The sequence below is a fragment of the Pangasianodon hypophthalmus genome, chromosome 6 (assembly GCF_027358585.1).
Source record: "Pangasianodon hypophthalmus isolate fPanHyp1 chromosome 6, fPanHyp1.pri, whole genome shotgun sequence".
In the NCBI taxonomy this organism is placed as follows: domain Eukaryota; kingdom Metazoa; phylum Chordata; class Actinopteri; order Siluriformes; family Pangasiidae; genus Pangasianodon; species Pangasianodon hypophthalmus.
In genome coordinates this window covers 13,829,921-13,846,978 of record NC_069715.1, presented here as the reverse complement: position 1 = coordinate 13,846,978, position 17,058 = coordinate 13,829,921, and the positions used below count along the sequence as shown (strand labels likewise).

The 17,058-nt window shown below is 37.0% G+C and overlaps 1 protein-coding gene and 1 non-coding gene across 6 annotated transcripts in view; both read left to right on the top strand.

Annotated features, from left to right (window-relative positions):
* Positions 1-2,571: 2,571 nt before the first annotated feature.
* LOC113534845 (small Cajal body-specific RNA 14) lies at positions 2,572-2,702 on the top strand. The gene has a single exon (XR_003403538.1). It is a non-coding gene; the product is annotated as a small Cajal body-specific RNA 14 (non-coding RNA).
* Positions 2,703-4,083: 1,381 nt separating this feature from the next.
* The window catches only part of megf11 (multiple EGF-like-domains 11), a 109,904-nt gene continuing 96,929 nt past the window's right edge, over positions 4,084-17,058 (top strand). For 4 of the 5 annotated variants that reach the window (XM_026927092.3, XM_026927089.3, XM_053234967.1 and 1 more), the window contains exon 1: positions 4,085-4,366. The gene's annotated coding sequence lies outside the window, so the exon portion shown is untranslated. Of the gene's footprint in view, positions 4,367-17,058 lie in introns of all 5 variants that reach the window. The other variant, XM_053234966.1, reaches the window with a different exon arrangement.

The following is a 17,058-nucleotide window of genomic DNA, read 5'->3' as shown; positions in this document are numbered from 1 at the left end:
TGCAGTGTCCTGTGATGGGTTGGCACCCTGTCCAGGGTGTCCCCTGTCTTGTGCACTGAGTTCCCCATGACCTGGTGTAGGATAAGTGGTACAGATAATGGATGGATGGATAGATAGTCTCAGTCACGTACCTCTCTATATTGCATACTCCATGCAGTCTCACTTACCATTTGAAGTTTTTGCAACTGTAAACCGTTAACAGGACTGTGAAACCCAAAAGAGATGACTTGAGTTGATGGCCCATCTGTTGCTGAGTAATGAAAATAAGAAAAGTATTTAGTAATTATGTATAAATTAAATATGTTACCACATTCTGTACCCCCTTAATTTACTCTGGCCTGTTCTGTTGTTAGGTGAATAGGACACTTTCCCAAAAGTGCACAGAGAACAATAAACACATAGTAGACATCACATTATTATTGCTTGTTCATTATATTCAAATCTTGTAACCCCGTTAGGGGAGCTCAACTCCTGTCAACATAAATGATGTCGTCAACCTCTATCTGAATACACACATAATGACTAGTAACTAAATAGGAAAATAGACATTTGAACTATGATAAATCTAATCCAATCCATTGCAGTGCACCATGTGCACACATTCACACACTCATTGGTGCAGGTACTTGGATATAAAAATTCTACTCATCTTTAATTGAAATTGCAGGTTGTTGTGATGTAAGGAGTTTTTATATCATTAACACGACCTTGAAACCAACATTCAAAGAAAAACAAAACCCTAGCTGCATAAGTGTGCACTGCTTTTCATAATGCAGGCTGTAGCTGTAGCAGAACTGTCCAAAGGTCAATAGCATACAGCTACATTCAGTGATTTCGATTAACGGCAAATAAAAATCAGCTTTTTCAGTAGCATTTCCTTGAAAGGTTCATGCTTGGGGCCTACTAAGTTAGCCATGGTCCACGAGGAGTTGACAAAACATCTAAAGGATGGTAATGTTGGAAGGTATGGATCAATAGAGGGTATAAAAAATGTAAAAGGCATTGGCTGTGGAGCACTGTGAAGACTATTATCAACAAGTGGAGAAAATGTGGCACCACAGGGACACTGACAAGATGGGGATAACCCTCCTAGGTTGATGACAGAACAAGGAGAAAACTTATCTTGGAGACTACCAAGAGGCCTACAGCCACATTAAAGGTGGTGCAGGTTCTGACAGGTACTGGTCATTCCTTGCATGAGATAACAATTTCCTGTATTCTGTATTCAGAAAAGGAAGAGCAATGTCTGGGAATGGCCCAGTCAAAGCCCAGCCAATTCCATAGAAAACCAAGGGAATTACTGAAAGAGGGCTGAGCACAAGAGATTCCCTGGCAATCTAAAGGAGCTTGAATGTCTTTGCAAGGAAGAGTGGGATAAAAGTGCAGTGTCCAGGTGATGATAGAGACCTATTCACAAAAGATCTAGTGCTGTAATAAAGGCAAAGGGTGCTTGCACAAAGTATTAAAGTAGTTACACTTATGTTCATTTTCCTAATAATTATCTATTATTTTTTTTCTTGAATATTATTGTTTTCAGGGTGGTGCAGTGGTGAGGTGGGTAGCAGTGCTGCCTCACAGCTCCAGAGTCCTGGGATCATATGCTCAGTTGACTGTCTGTGTGGAGTTTCTGTGTATGTTCTCCCTGTGTCTATGCAGGTTTCCTCTGGGTTCTCCAGTTTTCTCCCACTCCCCCAAAAATATGCCAGTAGGTGGATTGGCTAAGACAAATTGCCCCTTGTTGATTAAGCTATATAAGTTGAATAATTATGTGAATTTGTGTGCGCATGGTGCCCTCTGATGGACTGGTGTTCCATCCAGGGTGTATTACTGTCTTCCCAGTGTTCCTGGGATAGGCTCTTGATTCACCACGACCTTGATTTGGATAAAGTATGTGTCTGTGTGTGTGTGTGTGTGTGTGTGTGTGTGTGTGTGTGTGTGAGTGAGTATACATGTGTGTGTGATTATTGGTTTCAACGTCACAGACGGAAATGTCTGATATGATTTATCTTGATTACTGGCTTTACATCACAAACAACTGCAATGTCAATAAGCATAGGTAGAATTTTTTAATTTCCACTGTATGTAAAAGACATTCAATTATACATGCATTACATGTGCAACAGATGACAGTGTGCACCTTTATATAAATATAATATATAAAAGTTAAAGGATGTAACAAAATAGGAATAAACTGAGGGGTATGTAAACAACAACCAAGATGGAGGACAGTAGATATACAGTAATAAAAGTCATGTTATTAAATCTTCTATCCTGTACATAAACTGTATATATAATACAAAATATAAAATTATAAAATAGTGGTATGCATAGAGTACTATGGGTAAACTATACATACCACTATGTGAAAGGAAAAACATAACACATGTACAGTGGTGCTCTATCAGTGAGTGTTGCTGTTGCACACATTATGAGGTTTGAATGGGTGGTTAGATGATCTGTTTTCAGTCTATCCTCACTGTGGTCTAGTGGATAGGGGTTACATTGAATGACTGTGGTGCTTTAGGTTGTGGGTTTGATCCTCTGATGGAATAGTAAATAATACTTAATTGTGTGATTGCCTGTTAATGGCTTCAGTGAAGAGTTTCTGTTCTGAAGTCTATGGCTATCACAAACAGCAACATGATTCCTGCCGACAGGACCTGTCAAGCAGTCGGGTGACCTGTGCGATGGTTTCATACATATCCAGTAGCTGCTGGGCATTAGGTTTCAGCTTTCAAAGCTGGCTTCTTTTTGCACCTACACACTAATCCTTAATCAAGGCAAGGATATTAAAGGCAATTTTCTGTTTAAACATGTATATCATTTTATTCCTTTTATTTCTCATCATATATTCTAAAATATTCATATTTTAAGCTTAAACTATTCTTAAGCTTAAACCATCTTCTGCTATTTCAAATTTCTTTTCTTGGGATATGGTTTGATTGTATTAAGGCTCCTGCATTAACAGTGATTTGCTGTTTTTCCCAAGAAAACAAGTCCTGAACTTACATCTGAGGCAGACCCAGCCATTTGTGCCTTTGTGAAGGAGTAGAAGAAAGCCCCCAGAGGACCTCAAATGTTTTGCACAAGAAAAGTTCAGAAAGAGTAGAGACACCCTCAGAGGACCTTGAATGTTTTGCAAATGAAACGTTCAGCCTGTTTGCCAGTTTATTCTACCAAAATTATTTTTCTTTATCTCTCACTAGAAATGTATTTTCTTTCTTCCCCTTCTGAGGAACTCCACACGTTATGGCTCAGGCTATAGCCACTTACCATGTTGCCCCTTACTGTAACACTACTGGGACTGGTAGAAGTTAAATATACACAAACTTTCTGGACAGTTCACCAAAACAGAACAGCTTCATCAGCAGATCATGGAACCTATAGCCGTTCCCCAGCGGGCTGCCACTGGAAACAGATCTGGATAATTGCTGCATTTGCATAGAAGTAGCAGGCATGCACTCTTCTTCAGAAACGCATCTGATCTTATTCAAATGAGATGTCAGATTAATGATGTAGTATATTTAAAAATGTGTAAACAAGAGTACGATCATTTCTAACTAATCAATGTGAATGTGCATTTGGGAAGTTTATTTCTTCACATAGCATTATATTTCACAAAAGCAGTGTTTTGTTTGTTAATGAGAGATGTAGCAAAGAAGATTTGGAAGTGGGTCGCTTTTTGCATTGGCGAGTTTATGCAGCAGATTGGTGCATAATGAAGCATTTTTCACAGACGCGCAACGATCTGCAGCCCAAGCTGGTATCGCGTATCATCAACGTGGCTTGCATTTATTCAGCCCTTAAACTACTAATCAAACCAAATAGTAGAGAAATAGAAAAAAAAAAAAATCCTTAAAATAATAAAAACACTGCAGACGCAAGCAAGATCAGTAATCAGACAGAGTATGCACCAGGACAATGTGAGGAAAGGCTGATGAAGGGACGAAGTTAACAAAAGAAAAGTAATGAATTGACGGATAGACGGAAGAGCTGAAGGCGCGCGCATTTTCAAAGCGTGCCGAACGTTCCAGGGCACGTGCGGCTTCACCGCAGGTGGCTGACGTCACGTGAGTTTAAAACGGGGCCGCGCGCTTGAGCTGAAGTGGGGAAGCGGACAGCGCTGTGCTGCTGTTGCGGTGTGCGCAGCCTCTTCAACAAGCTCCACAGTGCTCTGCTCACACAGCCTCTCTTCTCGATTTAAAACCCGTATGACAAACTTAAATGGCTATTTCTTTGCTGTTAAAAACAGAGAACTAAATTGTATACGAGAAAGCGGAGACTAAAATTTCACGCACGACGCCCGCGGATGGACGGACGGTGAACGACGGCTTTGAAAACAGGGACAAACCGTGAGCGTTCTGAGGTAGGCTGCATTTTCATATTTAAACCAGTGCTTGTTTTAGTCTTTATAGTCTTTATATTCGTATTAAACACCACAGCGGTACAAAAGTGGACTTTTGGCACGGTTACCCTGCGGTGTCGCTGTTAGCTGTTAGCTGTCCGTGAAACCAAAACGCTGAGTTTGAAAGGCTTACCGACGTTGTCACGCACGTGCGGGGAAGAAAAAAGAGCTCAGTTTAAATGACTGTGATAAAGATAAAAACATGTTTGTTCTGAATAGACTAATGTGTCTGTTTTATCAGCTGGACACTAAGTGCCCCTGGCTTTAAATGAACTCGGTGAAGCTGGTATTAGGATATGTGCTGCGCCTCCGGTAGGCTTTTCACACTGTTCCCTCTCTTTATATTCCTGCGGCGTAGTGCATACTGCTGCACACCTACATTATTAAAGTAATAACAAGCCTATAGCTTAACTGCCAGTTACTGCGATACGCACAAGGTGTAATCATTAGCTATATGCGAAAGGTGTTTCCGCAAAAGGACTCAGCTTCTATTCATTTAACCAACTTGAGCTGTGAATGCATTTTTGATTCTGTCCCTCACTGGTGTTTTTTTCCCCTTCCTCTATCGATCTGGAGTTCAGTGATGAAGAGTTGCCGTAATTCAGTGAGCAGTAAAGCCTTGTGTTGCTCACAGCACAGATGTTTTCTTCTAATTGACTCTATGCATGAGGTCTATTAAACTGCTTTAGCTGGTGATAAATAACAGTGCTAATGCCAGGTTAGGCTGTCCCATTCCATCATTATGGCCACAGTGCAACTGACTCAACTTTCTTTCATTTTTATTTAATCCTACACAGATCACTTTAGCGTTGACCATAGACGTAGCTAATGCTGCTGCAGATCACCTTTTAATTATGAAAATTTGCTGCTACTCCACGCGTACAGTTATCACCTTAGGAGGAGAATTAATGCACGGTTTATGGGCTAGAATGAATTTTTTTTTTTTGGCTTAGCTTGCAGCTGTTAAAGAGGCAGCACTCCAAAAATATGCGCGGAGGGCATTAACCTATTTATTTCTGCTCGCTGAGTTTGTTTACGACTTAAATTTTTTTTTTTTAAATAAACGCAGTTGGGCCATTCTGCCACTAGATGGCTCTATTGAGCAAGGCAATGTGCCAGCTTTATTTTTGCGACGCTGTATAAATGAAAGTGAAAAATGTGAAAAAGCAGCTCTTTTCTTATTATTTATAATTTTGGAATGTAACCTAATTTGACAAAAATCTCTTTCAGATAATAGCACTGTTTAAAAGGTTGACTCGCTCTTTCATATTCTTATTGGTAGTTATGCTTACTGTTACCGTGAATGGGATTTACAAAAGACATTGAATATTAATGGGAGCTGGATAAAGGTGAATTCTCATTACCTCGGTCTTTATCTTTGTATTTTAGTTTCATATTTTATTCTCATAATTTATCTTGATGCACCCAGCAAGATAAATTTCTGTAATGCGTTGTAATTGCTGAATAAAAGATGATTTTGATAAATTCAGATATACTTCCACACTTCAAATTCAGATACACTTGTAATGATAATAATTTTATTTGCACATCATTTTATTTGTACAGTGATATTTGAAACAGTTTTGGAATAACTGGCTTTCTTTCGTCTTTGAGATAGCAAAGTTTTTCAAGCATGGGTCGCTTTTATTGTGTGCAGTGTGCTTGTAACCTTGAAATGTGTTAAATGGATTTTAAGATTCATAATCTTAATATAATGCTTGCTGCAAGAAATATCACCATGATCTTTGTCCTAGTTAATCGTTAAGAGTTGTACCCCACTGTCGTGGCTACGGCATAGTGGATGGCGTATTGCCTTGCATTAGTTAGTAGCTACGCAGCAATCAGTCAAAAAGTCATAACTGTCATAAGTGTACTGTGGCAATACAGTAATGCAGCTTTTGTTTACAGACCTGTGCTTTTAGGCTAATTAAACAGGTCCTTTCTCGAGAATATGTTCATTTTTTTGCCCGATGTTTGATCTTTGTGAGAGGTTAGTCTGTCCAAGTCACCCAGTGTATCAGCATTAGATTTTTCTTGTATCTTATAGGGCTAATTTTTCTACATTTCCATCATTTTCAATATTTTGCATACAGGAGATACACTGTATGCTTAACACCTTTAGATGTGATTGAGTTTACTTGATGACTTTGCTGTTTTTCTTTTAATACTTTTAGTTTTATCTGTTTTTAATTTCAACATAGTTTATAAGATGTTTTAATAAACACACACTTGAGAATTTGTGTACAATTTGAACATGTTTGAAATGTTTGTTTGAATGTAAATGATTCATCCGAAGCCAGTTGAACATAACCTTGGTGTGTTGTGTGTGTTGATTGCTGATATGTTGTTAGGCCATGTGTGTATGCATTTGTATGTGTGTGCATGAGGAGCCCCTTAACAATGAAACTGAGTGAGTATTCACCTTTGCTCAGCGGAGTTCTAGATCTGATTCAGTTTGACAGCACTTAATGAGAGAGAAACATGGGTGTTTCTTCTTCTCTTTTTTTTTCTTTTATCATTTCCCTCACTTTTGCCATGTGATGTTTCCAAGGGCAAACGTTGATTTCAGGTCTTTTCAGGCTTTTCCCACTGCATTTAATGTTTCCAGTTTACACTCTAGTAAACCCTTTCAGTTGGAAATCCTGATGTTCGGCTCAATCAATACACTTAATTAGTGTTGATTAATGAAGGAGCGTTGGTTGCACAGTGCTGACAGTTGTTTGAATTCCCAAGGACAAACGTATTGGCATGCTGCATGGTGCCGCTTTGCCAGGCATAATAAGTATCCATTCAGATTTGAATGTATTGCTTGCAATGGTACATTCATGAGCTCTACAAATTTGAAGATGCTCACATGGCACTCATTTAAATTAGTAAGGTAACAGTACAGGCAATTTGGTGCGCAAAACTTGTTTAGTCATTAAGAATTTATTTGCATTCTGTGTCTGCATTCCCATATGAGCACATAAGCAGCATTCCTTTGTTACAGTAAATAGACAAACATCACAGGAATGTATTAAATGACAATGACAATGAGATGTGCATTATTATCAGTTACAGCTTAATACTGTGGATCAGTGTATTTAGAGATATAGGTGACATGAAATAAATGTATTGGTTTAAACTTGCATAATATGGAAAATCTTTGAATGGAAAAGGGTTGGATATGAATATGAAAAGTGGGATAATGTACATGTGTGTGTGTGTGTGTGTGTGTGGAGGATAAGTGGTTTTCATGTAACATCCAAATTGGGCAAAATATTGTCTTGCCCTGTTCTGACTCTTTTTAAATGCCTCCAATAAACATTGCATTCACCTTCATCAGATAGTTGCAAAGCTTATATAAGATTAACTGTAACCTTTGATTTAGGGAAGACTGATTATTGAATGGAGTGCTTTTAAAACACCAGTAATGAGACACAGGAAGAACGTGATAGAGCACTTCGATAAGACGTGTCCTGACAGTAGAAGAAACAAGGGGCTCAGTGTTTTGCTAATGAAGCCAGAAATTAAATGTGTTAGTGCTTTGTTGCTTTACAGATGCTTTTCATTGATGTTCTGTACTTTGCAAGTACTTCCTGTGAGCTCAGTTTAAGAGAAACAGATGCAGGAAACCTTCATAAGAGGGCAAGTTCTTTAATCAACCAGTTATGACATTGTCAAAACACGTAGTGGTATTTCAGACTCTGTGAAATAACTTGTCTTTCTAAACCGAATTTAGGAATGACTGATGAAAATCTGAAAAAATAAAATGTGAATGAATATTCTATTAAATGAAAGTTCATAACAATAGTCAAGTGAGACTGCTTTTATATTATGAGATATTTTTATTGAGTGTCTAATCAAATGGTTCAGATGAAATAATGCTGAATTTTGAGTGAAGAATTGCTGTCTTTCTTAAAACAATTACTGCAATGGCATGTAGTAATTTCATGTAAGCAAACTGATGGATTAAACCTGATACAATTTAATCACACTATTTTCTAGAGACTGTTAAGATGTCCTTGGCTTGTAACAAACTCATTATGTAGCATTATGAACACCTCAGTCTAATCATTTCAATCTTAAACATGTCAAAATTCAGTATGACTGAATCATAGAGAGAGAGAGAGAGAGAGATAGTGAAAAGATGTTTTCATCCAATAGCAAACCTTGACCTTTATTCTGTAAATGAAGCCATTTTTTACACGATTGACAGATGTTATTTTAGTAAAAGTTTACTGGCCAAAATACAATGACCAAATACCCTGGAGCCACAGCAACTGCATTACATAACACTGATGAAAAATATGACAGCAAAAGCAGGAACACTACTTTAGAAACAACAAAATGAAAAATAAGACAGTCACACTCCTGACAGATGGTCTTTTATGATTTCTTAATGAAGCATATAGAATTGCTTCAGTTCTTGAAATTACTAAAAGAATGTGTGGGTTTTTAAGTGCCAGGGCCTTGCATACCTTTTGTCTAAGTCCCTTCTGAACACATTGGAACAGCAAGCCAGTTCTTTTGTTGTTAGCTATACACTTAAGACATTTGGGTTTGTGATCAAAAGATGAATGAGACAACCGATCAGAATTTCAGCTTTTATTTCCTCATATTTGTTCAAACCCACCCATTTTTCAAGTGATCAAAAATATTAGAACATGACTGACAGGAGTTTTTTGTTTCCCAGGTGTGTCCTGTTAGATTGATTGTTTAAACAATTAATAGTTCTGAATGTTTACTCTTGTTTTGGGCCCTGAGTTTTGCCTGTGAAGACTGCATTTGTTGTTAAAAAGGATAAACCAACATGAAGACCAGAGGGCTGTCTATGGGAGAAAAGCAAGCCATTTTGAAGCTGTGAAAAGAGGGACAAAGCCACAAAAAAAAAAAAAAAGTTGATTATCATACTATTTACCACATTCATTCAGTCATATTCAATAATGGCTTTATCCTGGTCAAGGTCAATTAGGTTTAAATGAATACTACTATTATTAATAACTGGGTTCATTACAAAATATTGTGGGTGGGTACAAGCAAAGATAATAACTGTGGGGACAGGTGGGAGTGGGATTTTAAAAAACACATCCTGCCCGCAAGTCTTGAACTTACTACTGAAGCTTATCAGTAGGGATGAGTTGCTGTGTTGACTGTCAAAATGTTGTCGCAAACCTGCTGCTGTGGGAGAGAGACAGACATAGAAAGACACCTCTAGGGACAGAGAGAGAGACACACACATGCACAGAAAGCGAGATAGAGATAGAGAGAATCGTTATCACATAGTAACCTACTGCGAGCATGCATGAAACATCTCTCCCTTCTCTGCCAGTGAGCTATGGTTTTATTATTACCTGCTGAGGCTACATGCTGAGAAGACTTAATGCAATCATTGCCCTCCAGCCGTGAGTGCTTGGGGCTAGCTCCGCCCCTAGCAGACTTGTTTTATTTTTCTGGAGCTGTGCATGGCTGTCCGTGGTGTTTAACTGGCTCTCCGGAGGCAGAAGGTCTCTTAACCTTCTTGTATGAATAATGAGAAACTTTAGAAATATATCAGATGAAAAATTTAAGTTAATGTTTTATAAGTGATTTTTAAATAATAACTTTGTGAGGGTTAACATGATGACACTATGATTTATTTACATTTATTTGTTTGGAAGACACTTTTATCCAAAGCATCTTTTACATAGCTTTAGTTATTTCATGTGATTTAAACTCACAACTTTCCAATCACTAGCACAGTCCCTGCTGAGTAAACACTGTTCTCCAGAACAAAGGGAAATTAGCTACTTGTGGCTGTTCTCTATCAGATGACATTTGAGGTTTAATTTATGATACATTCTCAATTGAAAATAGAATTCTAAACATTTTTACTCCCCTTACTTCTATCACTAGCAAATACCATTGCCATTTGTTGGCTTGCTTCTGAAAAATACAACTTGTTCACCTTTTTTGTAGTGTTTGTAGCAGTAAAAGTGTGTAGGAACCTTCGTGTGTATGCCTAGGTATCCTGATTTTTAAGGTTTGGATAATAAGTAGTATGTTGTAGATTTGTGAATTAGCCTTTTCTCAGTTAAACTATGTAAGGGAAAATTAACTGAAAAGGTGCTTTAGAGGCTACTATAGCAAATATTTGTATGTTGTGGATGTATTTTGACTTAAATCGACAAGTGTATATAGATAAGTACATTGCTATGTGAGTTTCAAAGCTGAAGGTTGGCCAAAAACAACCTGCAAAGTTGAGTGTTAGAATCATGACAGAATTTCATTTAACCCTGAGAAGAAAGAATATTAATATTCAGTTTATCCATGCAGTTTAAAGAAATGTGCCAGACTTTTCGAAGTTGAGAATCTGAGTTAACACAGCAGGGTGTGGATTTGAACCAGGAATTGGAGGCTGTGTCCCTACGAACCATTTTGAAAACCTTTATTAACTGCAAATCAACTTAAAATCATGTTTATGTGAACAAGTGCATTGACTCTACCAAGACAACACTCCCAAATATCCTCATATGGTGGGACAGTCAGTATAAACACAGCCTTAGGTAATTAGTCATGGTAATTTTCTGTTAACTGAAGTGCAAAACCAGACCAAAGAAATTGCTTGCAAATGAAAGTTCATGAAGAAAAAAGCCTTTGTGTAATGCGCCATCAGCAGGATCCTCTAATAAAGCAAGATTTCTGACTTTATTTCTTTGGAATTTTATTAAGTCGTTTAGTAGTAGTTATACAACATTGGCTTGAATACATGGAGGAATGAATACATGGAATTTATGATCAAATCTGATATAAAACATACATCTTATAAATGAGGTGAACATAAGAGCTCCTGACAATTTATAGACAGGATGATGAAAATAAGAGCTTCTGACAAATCATAGGAAGGGTATGCACTGCTTATTAAAAGGGAAATTAAGAAGAAAAAAAAAATTCCAAGCACTTTCAAGTAAATAATCACACAGATGATCATTTATGCTCAGCTTAGTTCTGAAAATGTATTTACATAGACTACACGTTTGGCTTGATATTACTCTTACATTGAGTATGTGTGTGCTTATGAATTTTGACAGGATGATTAGTTCTATGAGGTAGAGGCCATGCAGCAGGATTTTCTTCATCTATCTAAATGTCAACAGGAATCATATAGATCCAAAATTCACTTTTTATAAATATAAATGCAGAACTGTAAGGATTCTAATGACACCAAAATCTGCTCCAAATGTAGAGTTTCATGGGCTGTTCAAATACACAAGACATAAAATGCCTAGTTGGCACAGCACGATTTGAAAATCTCATAATTTTGGTTTGTTTGATGACTACACTATCAGACAAGGACTCATGTGAAGAATGTGGTACATTTAATCATTACATTATTTTGGTTAAAATGTCTGCCAAACACCCAAATGTTAGGGCTTAAAGGAAAGGCAATAACTGAATTTCTGCTGGAAGTAGCTGAATAATGTTAGTTTCCAAACACCCAGAAACTTGCTTGTTAGATAGAATGCCATACTAATTATCAGTTTGCAGTAGGCAGCATTCAGTGCAATGATGCATTTCCGTTTCAGAATAGTGCAGCTCTCGTGTTTCTGGCAACCTTGTTTACCTTCGTCAGTATAGTGAAGGAACAACTTGTCTTTCAGGATTCTCTAGTTTAACTATTATTCCTATATTTACAAAAGTTATATATAAAATAGGTGTTTTCTTACCTCTGTGCTTGTGTATACATGACGATGCGTACAGTTTTGAAGCCTTTCTCCAGCTTGTTAGAAGGGGCTTTGCAAGTAATCTTACATATCTGATGAACATCATTGACATTCATCTTGGGGAGCGCTTGCAGACTCTGACTATAAAATACCACTATTGTGAGTGTAGTGAATGAACTGGAAACATATTAAGAAGAAAGTATTTGTGCAATGAGCCCATTTGCATTATTTGATTTTAACTCTCAAATGTACCGCAGTATAATGCCTTTATAGGCTATATGACTCAAATTATAGACAGGAAAATACACTGTCAATTTCATTCATGCAGAACCACAGCCTGTATTTATTTTTTCAGCCAGGCAGAATGTTGTAAGTGAAAAGGTAGTTATGTAGCATGACAGACACATACATGGCAGACGCCATGCACACAAGGTATACAACAAATGAAGACAATTCAACTAATTGTGATATAATGAAATTATGAAAACTTTTTTTTTTCCTACTAAATATTTAGTCTACTTATAGTGGGAAAACTCATGCACTATTCCAACAAAATTAAATACTTCAAATGCTTCATTAAACAAATAGTAGTGGCTACACTGAACACTGAAAACTCAATGTGTGGAAAAACTAAAAACAGGAAAGATAAGTATTTATGCCTCTAATATATTTAACTTCCATTTGTAATGTTAGATTACAAATATATTTTTCTTAAATGTGAGAAATATAGAAAAAGTGAATACACACTCACTCTACTTTAATAAGAACACCTGTACACCTGCTTATTTATGCAGTTGTGCAGTTATCCAATCAGTCAAACATTTGGCAGCAGCAGCAGCACAATGCATAAAACTATGCAGATACAGGTCAAGAGCTTCAGTTAATGTTCATATCAAACATCAGAATGGGGAAAAATGTGATCTCTGTGACTTTAACTGTAGCATGGTAGTTGGTTCCAGATAGGCTGGTTCGAATACTGCTGCTCTCCTGGGAATTTCACACACAACAATCTCTAGAGTTTACACAGAATGGTGTGAAAAACAAAAAACATTGAGTGAGCGACAGTTCTGTGGGTGGAAACGCGTTGTTGATAAGAGAGGTCAGAGGAAAATGGCCAGATTGGTTCGAGCTTCCAGGAAGGATATAGTAACTCATGTAATAACTCTTTACGACTGCAAGGAAATGTGTGTGAAACTCACAGGAGTTCAGCAGTTCTGAAATACTCAGACTAGCCCATCTGGTACCAACAACCATGCCATGGTTAAAGTCACAGAGATCATACTTTTTCTTCATTTTAATGTTTGATGTTGACATTGACTGAAGCTCTTGACCTGTATCTGCATGATTGTATGCATTGCGCTGCTGCCACATGATTGGCTGATTGGATAACTGCATAAATGAGCAGTTGTACAGGTGTTCCTATTAAAGTGGATGGTGATTGTATATTTTTGTTTTGTTTTGAGCATGGTACCACCACCAGCTCTTTTTCTAGTTCAGTTTTTGCTTCTTTGGTTATTTTCCTCTCTAAAAGGAACAAGAGTTATTCACTGTCTGTGTAATATTGTGTTGAGGTGACAATTCCAGTGTTAATCATGAAAAATACTTCATTACTTACAATTCTCATAGACCGCTAAAAACATTAAATTTTCCACGTGATTCATGGTGCTTTAAATGCTTGCAAATCATGCCATCACCATGCCATCGCCTAATACCTGAATGCATTTGTTTTTAGTATGCTTTCAAAAAATCTGAATAAAAACATGTTCTTGTTATATAATATGATTTGTTTAGGGGGTGTTAAGATTGTAAAATCTTGAAGACTTTCATTTGAACAGCTATGAATTGCATTTTTGTTAGGTTTAATAGATGTTTTTTAAACCAGGGTCATTTTCTTTTAATTACGAATATTGAACTCTACAGTGTCTACAGTGACCCTGATAAACTGTATTATAAGCTGCACCTCAGTTGTGCCTCTGCTTTACTTTATTTTGCTTTCTTGTCCTTGCTTATTCCCAAGATTACATCTAAGGCAATAAATCAAATCCACTGTTAATGTGTGAAATGCGAAATGTCATTAACATCGGCAACATGTTTTTATATATAGTTACAAAAAGACTCAGGAACTGATTGAAAACGTTATATGCAACATTCCCTATCATTGCTCACATATCAGGAAGGAAATATGTTGCTGTATCTCTTGCAAGCTTAAAAATAAAAATACCATGTTTTGTTTTTCAGCTCATTGTCAACTTGACAGTCAATGATTGGGGTCAAATAACTGAATGATTTAGGTCAAACAATCACATTCAAAAAATTAGTTTGAACACGGACAGTGGACTTAAGATGGGGAAAAGCAATATTATAATAATGTGTAAGGTGTAACCACATGTTTATTACTACTTCTGAACTGTGGATACATTTTCATATGATTGCTGTGAAAAACATTAAGAGCTCAGCAGCGGGGAGTGAGTGAATGAGGAGTTACTTTATTGATGGAACAGCTCTGTGCAACACCGGCACCTCAGATGTAGGGGTTTTGCACAACAAAGGGTAGTTCGCCATATTTGGATTGACTAGTTTCAATTTCATTAAGAATAAAAAACCCAGAGTGCTGATTGTTGTCCAAAGAAGTGGGGTGGATTTTTGTAGCAGCTTCTGCTGCATTTTAGAGAACACACAATGATGAAAGAAGACATGCTGCTGGATTGTTTCACATAGAGGTCTCTCCTCGGATCTCTCTTATCAACAAGACATTTACACCCACAGAACTATCCCTCACTCAGTGTTTTTTGTTTCTTGCACCATTCTGTGTAAACCCCAGGAAAATTCTGGGAGATCACCAACCATCTGGCACCAACAACCATGCCGTGGTTAAAGTCACACAGATCACTCTTTTTCTTCATTCTGATGTTTGATGTGAACATTAACTGATGCTCTTGACCTGCCACGCAAGTCATGTGGCACCAGCACAATGCATAAAATTGCATTGGATAAATGCATAAAAGACCAGGTGTTCCTATTAAAGTGGATGGTGAGTGTATAAATTCTATATAAATACTTTAAGGGGAAAAAAAAAGAAATTAGGGCACTTATTCAACCATAATATGTTTTTTTTCCAGAAGGAGAGTGACAAAGGGATTTTTATAAGCCAAAAGTGACAATTCAGATGCACACACACACACATTGTATGTTTGTGTGTGTGTGTGTGTGTGTGTGTGTGTGTGTGTGTTCATCCGAATTGCCACTTCTGGTCATATAAAAATGTCTGAATAAATACTCTAATACAGTGTATATGATCTGTCTAGTCCATATTATCATTACTTCAATCTTATCCCTAAAATATATTTTGTATTTCAGGGCACTTTTAACAAGATTTAATGTACATTTATAGCTCATCTAAAATTTTGAATACTGTGGAAAAAAAAAGCTGAGACTATACTGTATACATTATATCATTTTACAGCCCCAGTGGTTGTTTAATTAAAGGTTTTTGGCTCCAACTTACAATGAAATAGGTGAGAGAAAAAGAGAGAAAATAATGCATATCTATCAAGCTACCAAGCTAAGCTCAGCTTTCTGCACATTATCATGTGCTTGAGAGCTTTCAATGTATATATATTACTTCAATTTAAAAACTATGTTTTACTTGCACCATTGGCATAAAATGATAGAACATGTCACAAATAACATTTAATTTCCGACCAGTGGTCTATTCTGTGATTATGGTATATTAAGTTAAATTTGTTCAGAGAGAGGTGGGAATTTTGTGTACCTGCCAAATCCAATATTTGATACGTGAGTTTTGGTTGGAAAGTGAAATTTAGCCAGTCTTGTCCAAACGTTTTGCATACTGATCATATAAAAATTTTTGTCATACATAAACCATACATTGTAAGTAGAAGGTAATCAGGTGTATTAACTGCATTATTATGTGTGTGATAACACAAATTGCATACATACTGTAGATTCTTTGAGCTTATTTTTAAGATTTATATTTGCCCATATGCCAAAGGATGGCATGCTCTGCATAATAAATTTATAGCAATAATAGTAACCACTGATTAACCGATGGGTAACCCCTAACCCTAGATAAAGAATGCTTGGGAAACATTTGCTCCGGTCTTTACAGTACATTATAGACTTTGTTCAGATAATTTGAATAAATGCTCACTTCAAATGAATGAAAACTTTAGGCCAACCAGTCATGTTTTTCCCAGCACCCTATAAATTACTGGATCATTTCAGCTTTGAATTGAGCTGCTTATTTATTATCATTGCAGACTCTCAGTAAAACTGGCTATTATGAGCCAAGGGACTTTGTGTACTGCTTACCATAAGCTGAGAGTGCTTGTGAATTGTACATTATGACAGTCATAATTTACCATGCATTCCCTGAGAGAATGTTCCCCATTAATACTATTTACAATGGGCAAAGTTTAACAAGCCCTACACATCATTTAGCTGTCTTGTTTGGTGCATATGTTTGGCAATTCACTGAGCTGTCTAACTTAAGCTGTATTTACCTGTAGGTTTGTTGTGCCCAACACTAATCATGCTATGTGTGACTTGTGGTTCCTTTCCCATATTAGTTACAAACCACCGTTCTCTCAGAATTATCCCTCTGTTCTTCAGCAATCTCTGCATTACATGGAATTGAAATGGCTATTATTATTATTATTATTATTATTATTTATTTCAATAAGTTTTCTAGCAAGCATTCTCCTCCATCTGAGAGCGTGACTTGTACATCACTGTTCCCTACATGTAGTAAGAGCAGTTTGAATCTTCAGCACTCAGGAGAGAGGGCATTATCTATTCTGAAGGTGCCACCACTCTGCTACCCCCGCAGGAGAGCCCTCTCTTTATTGTGTTAATATTTTCTCTGTGAAATGGTAAAGAGCTGTTCACAGCAGCCGTTCATTTGACTACCGCTCCCCAGCAGCTGGAATGGTATGGAGTTTAATTTTCTCC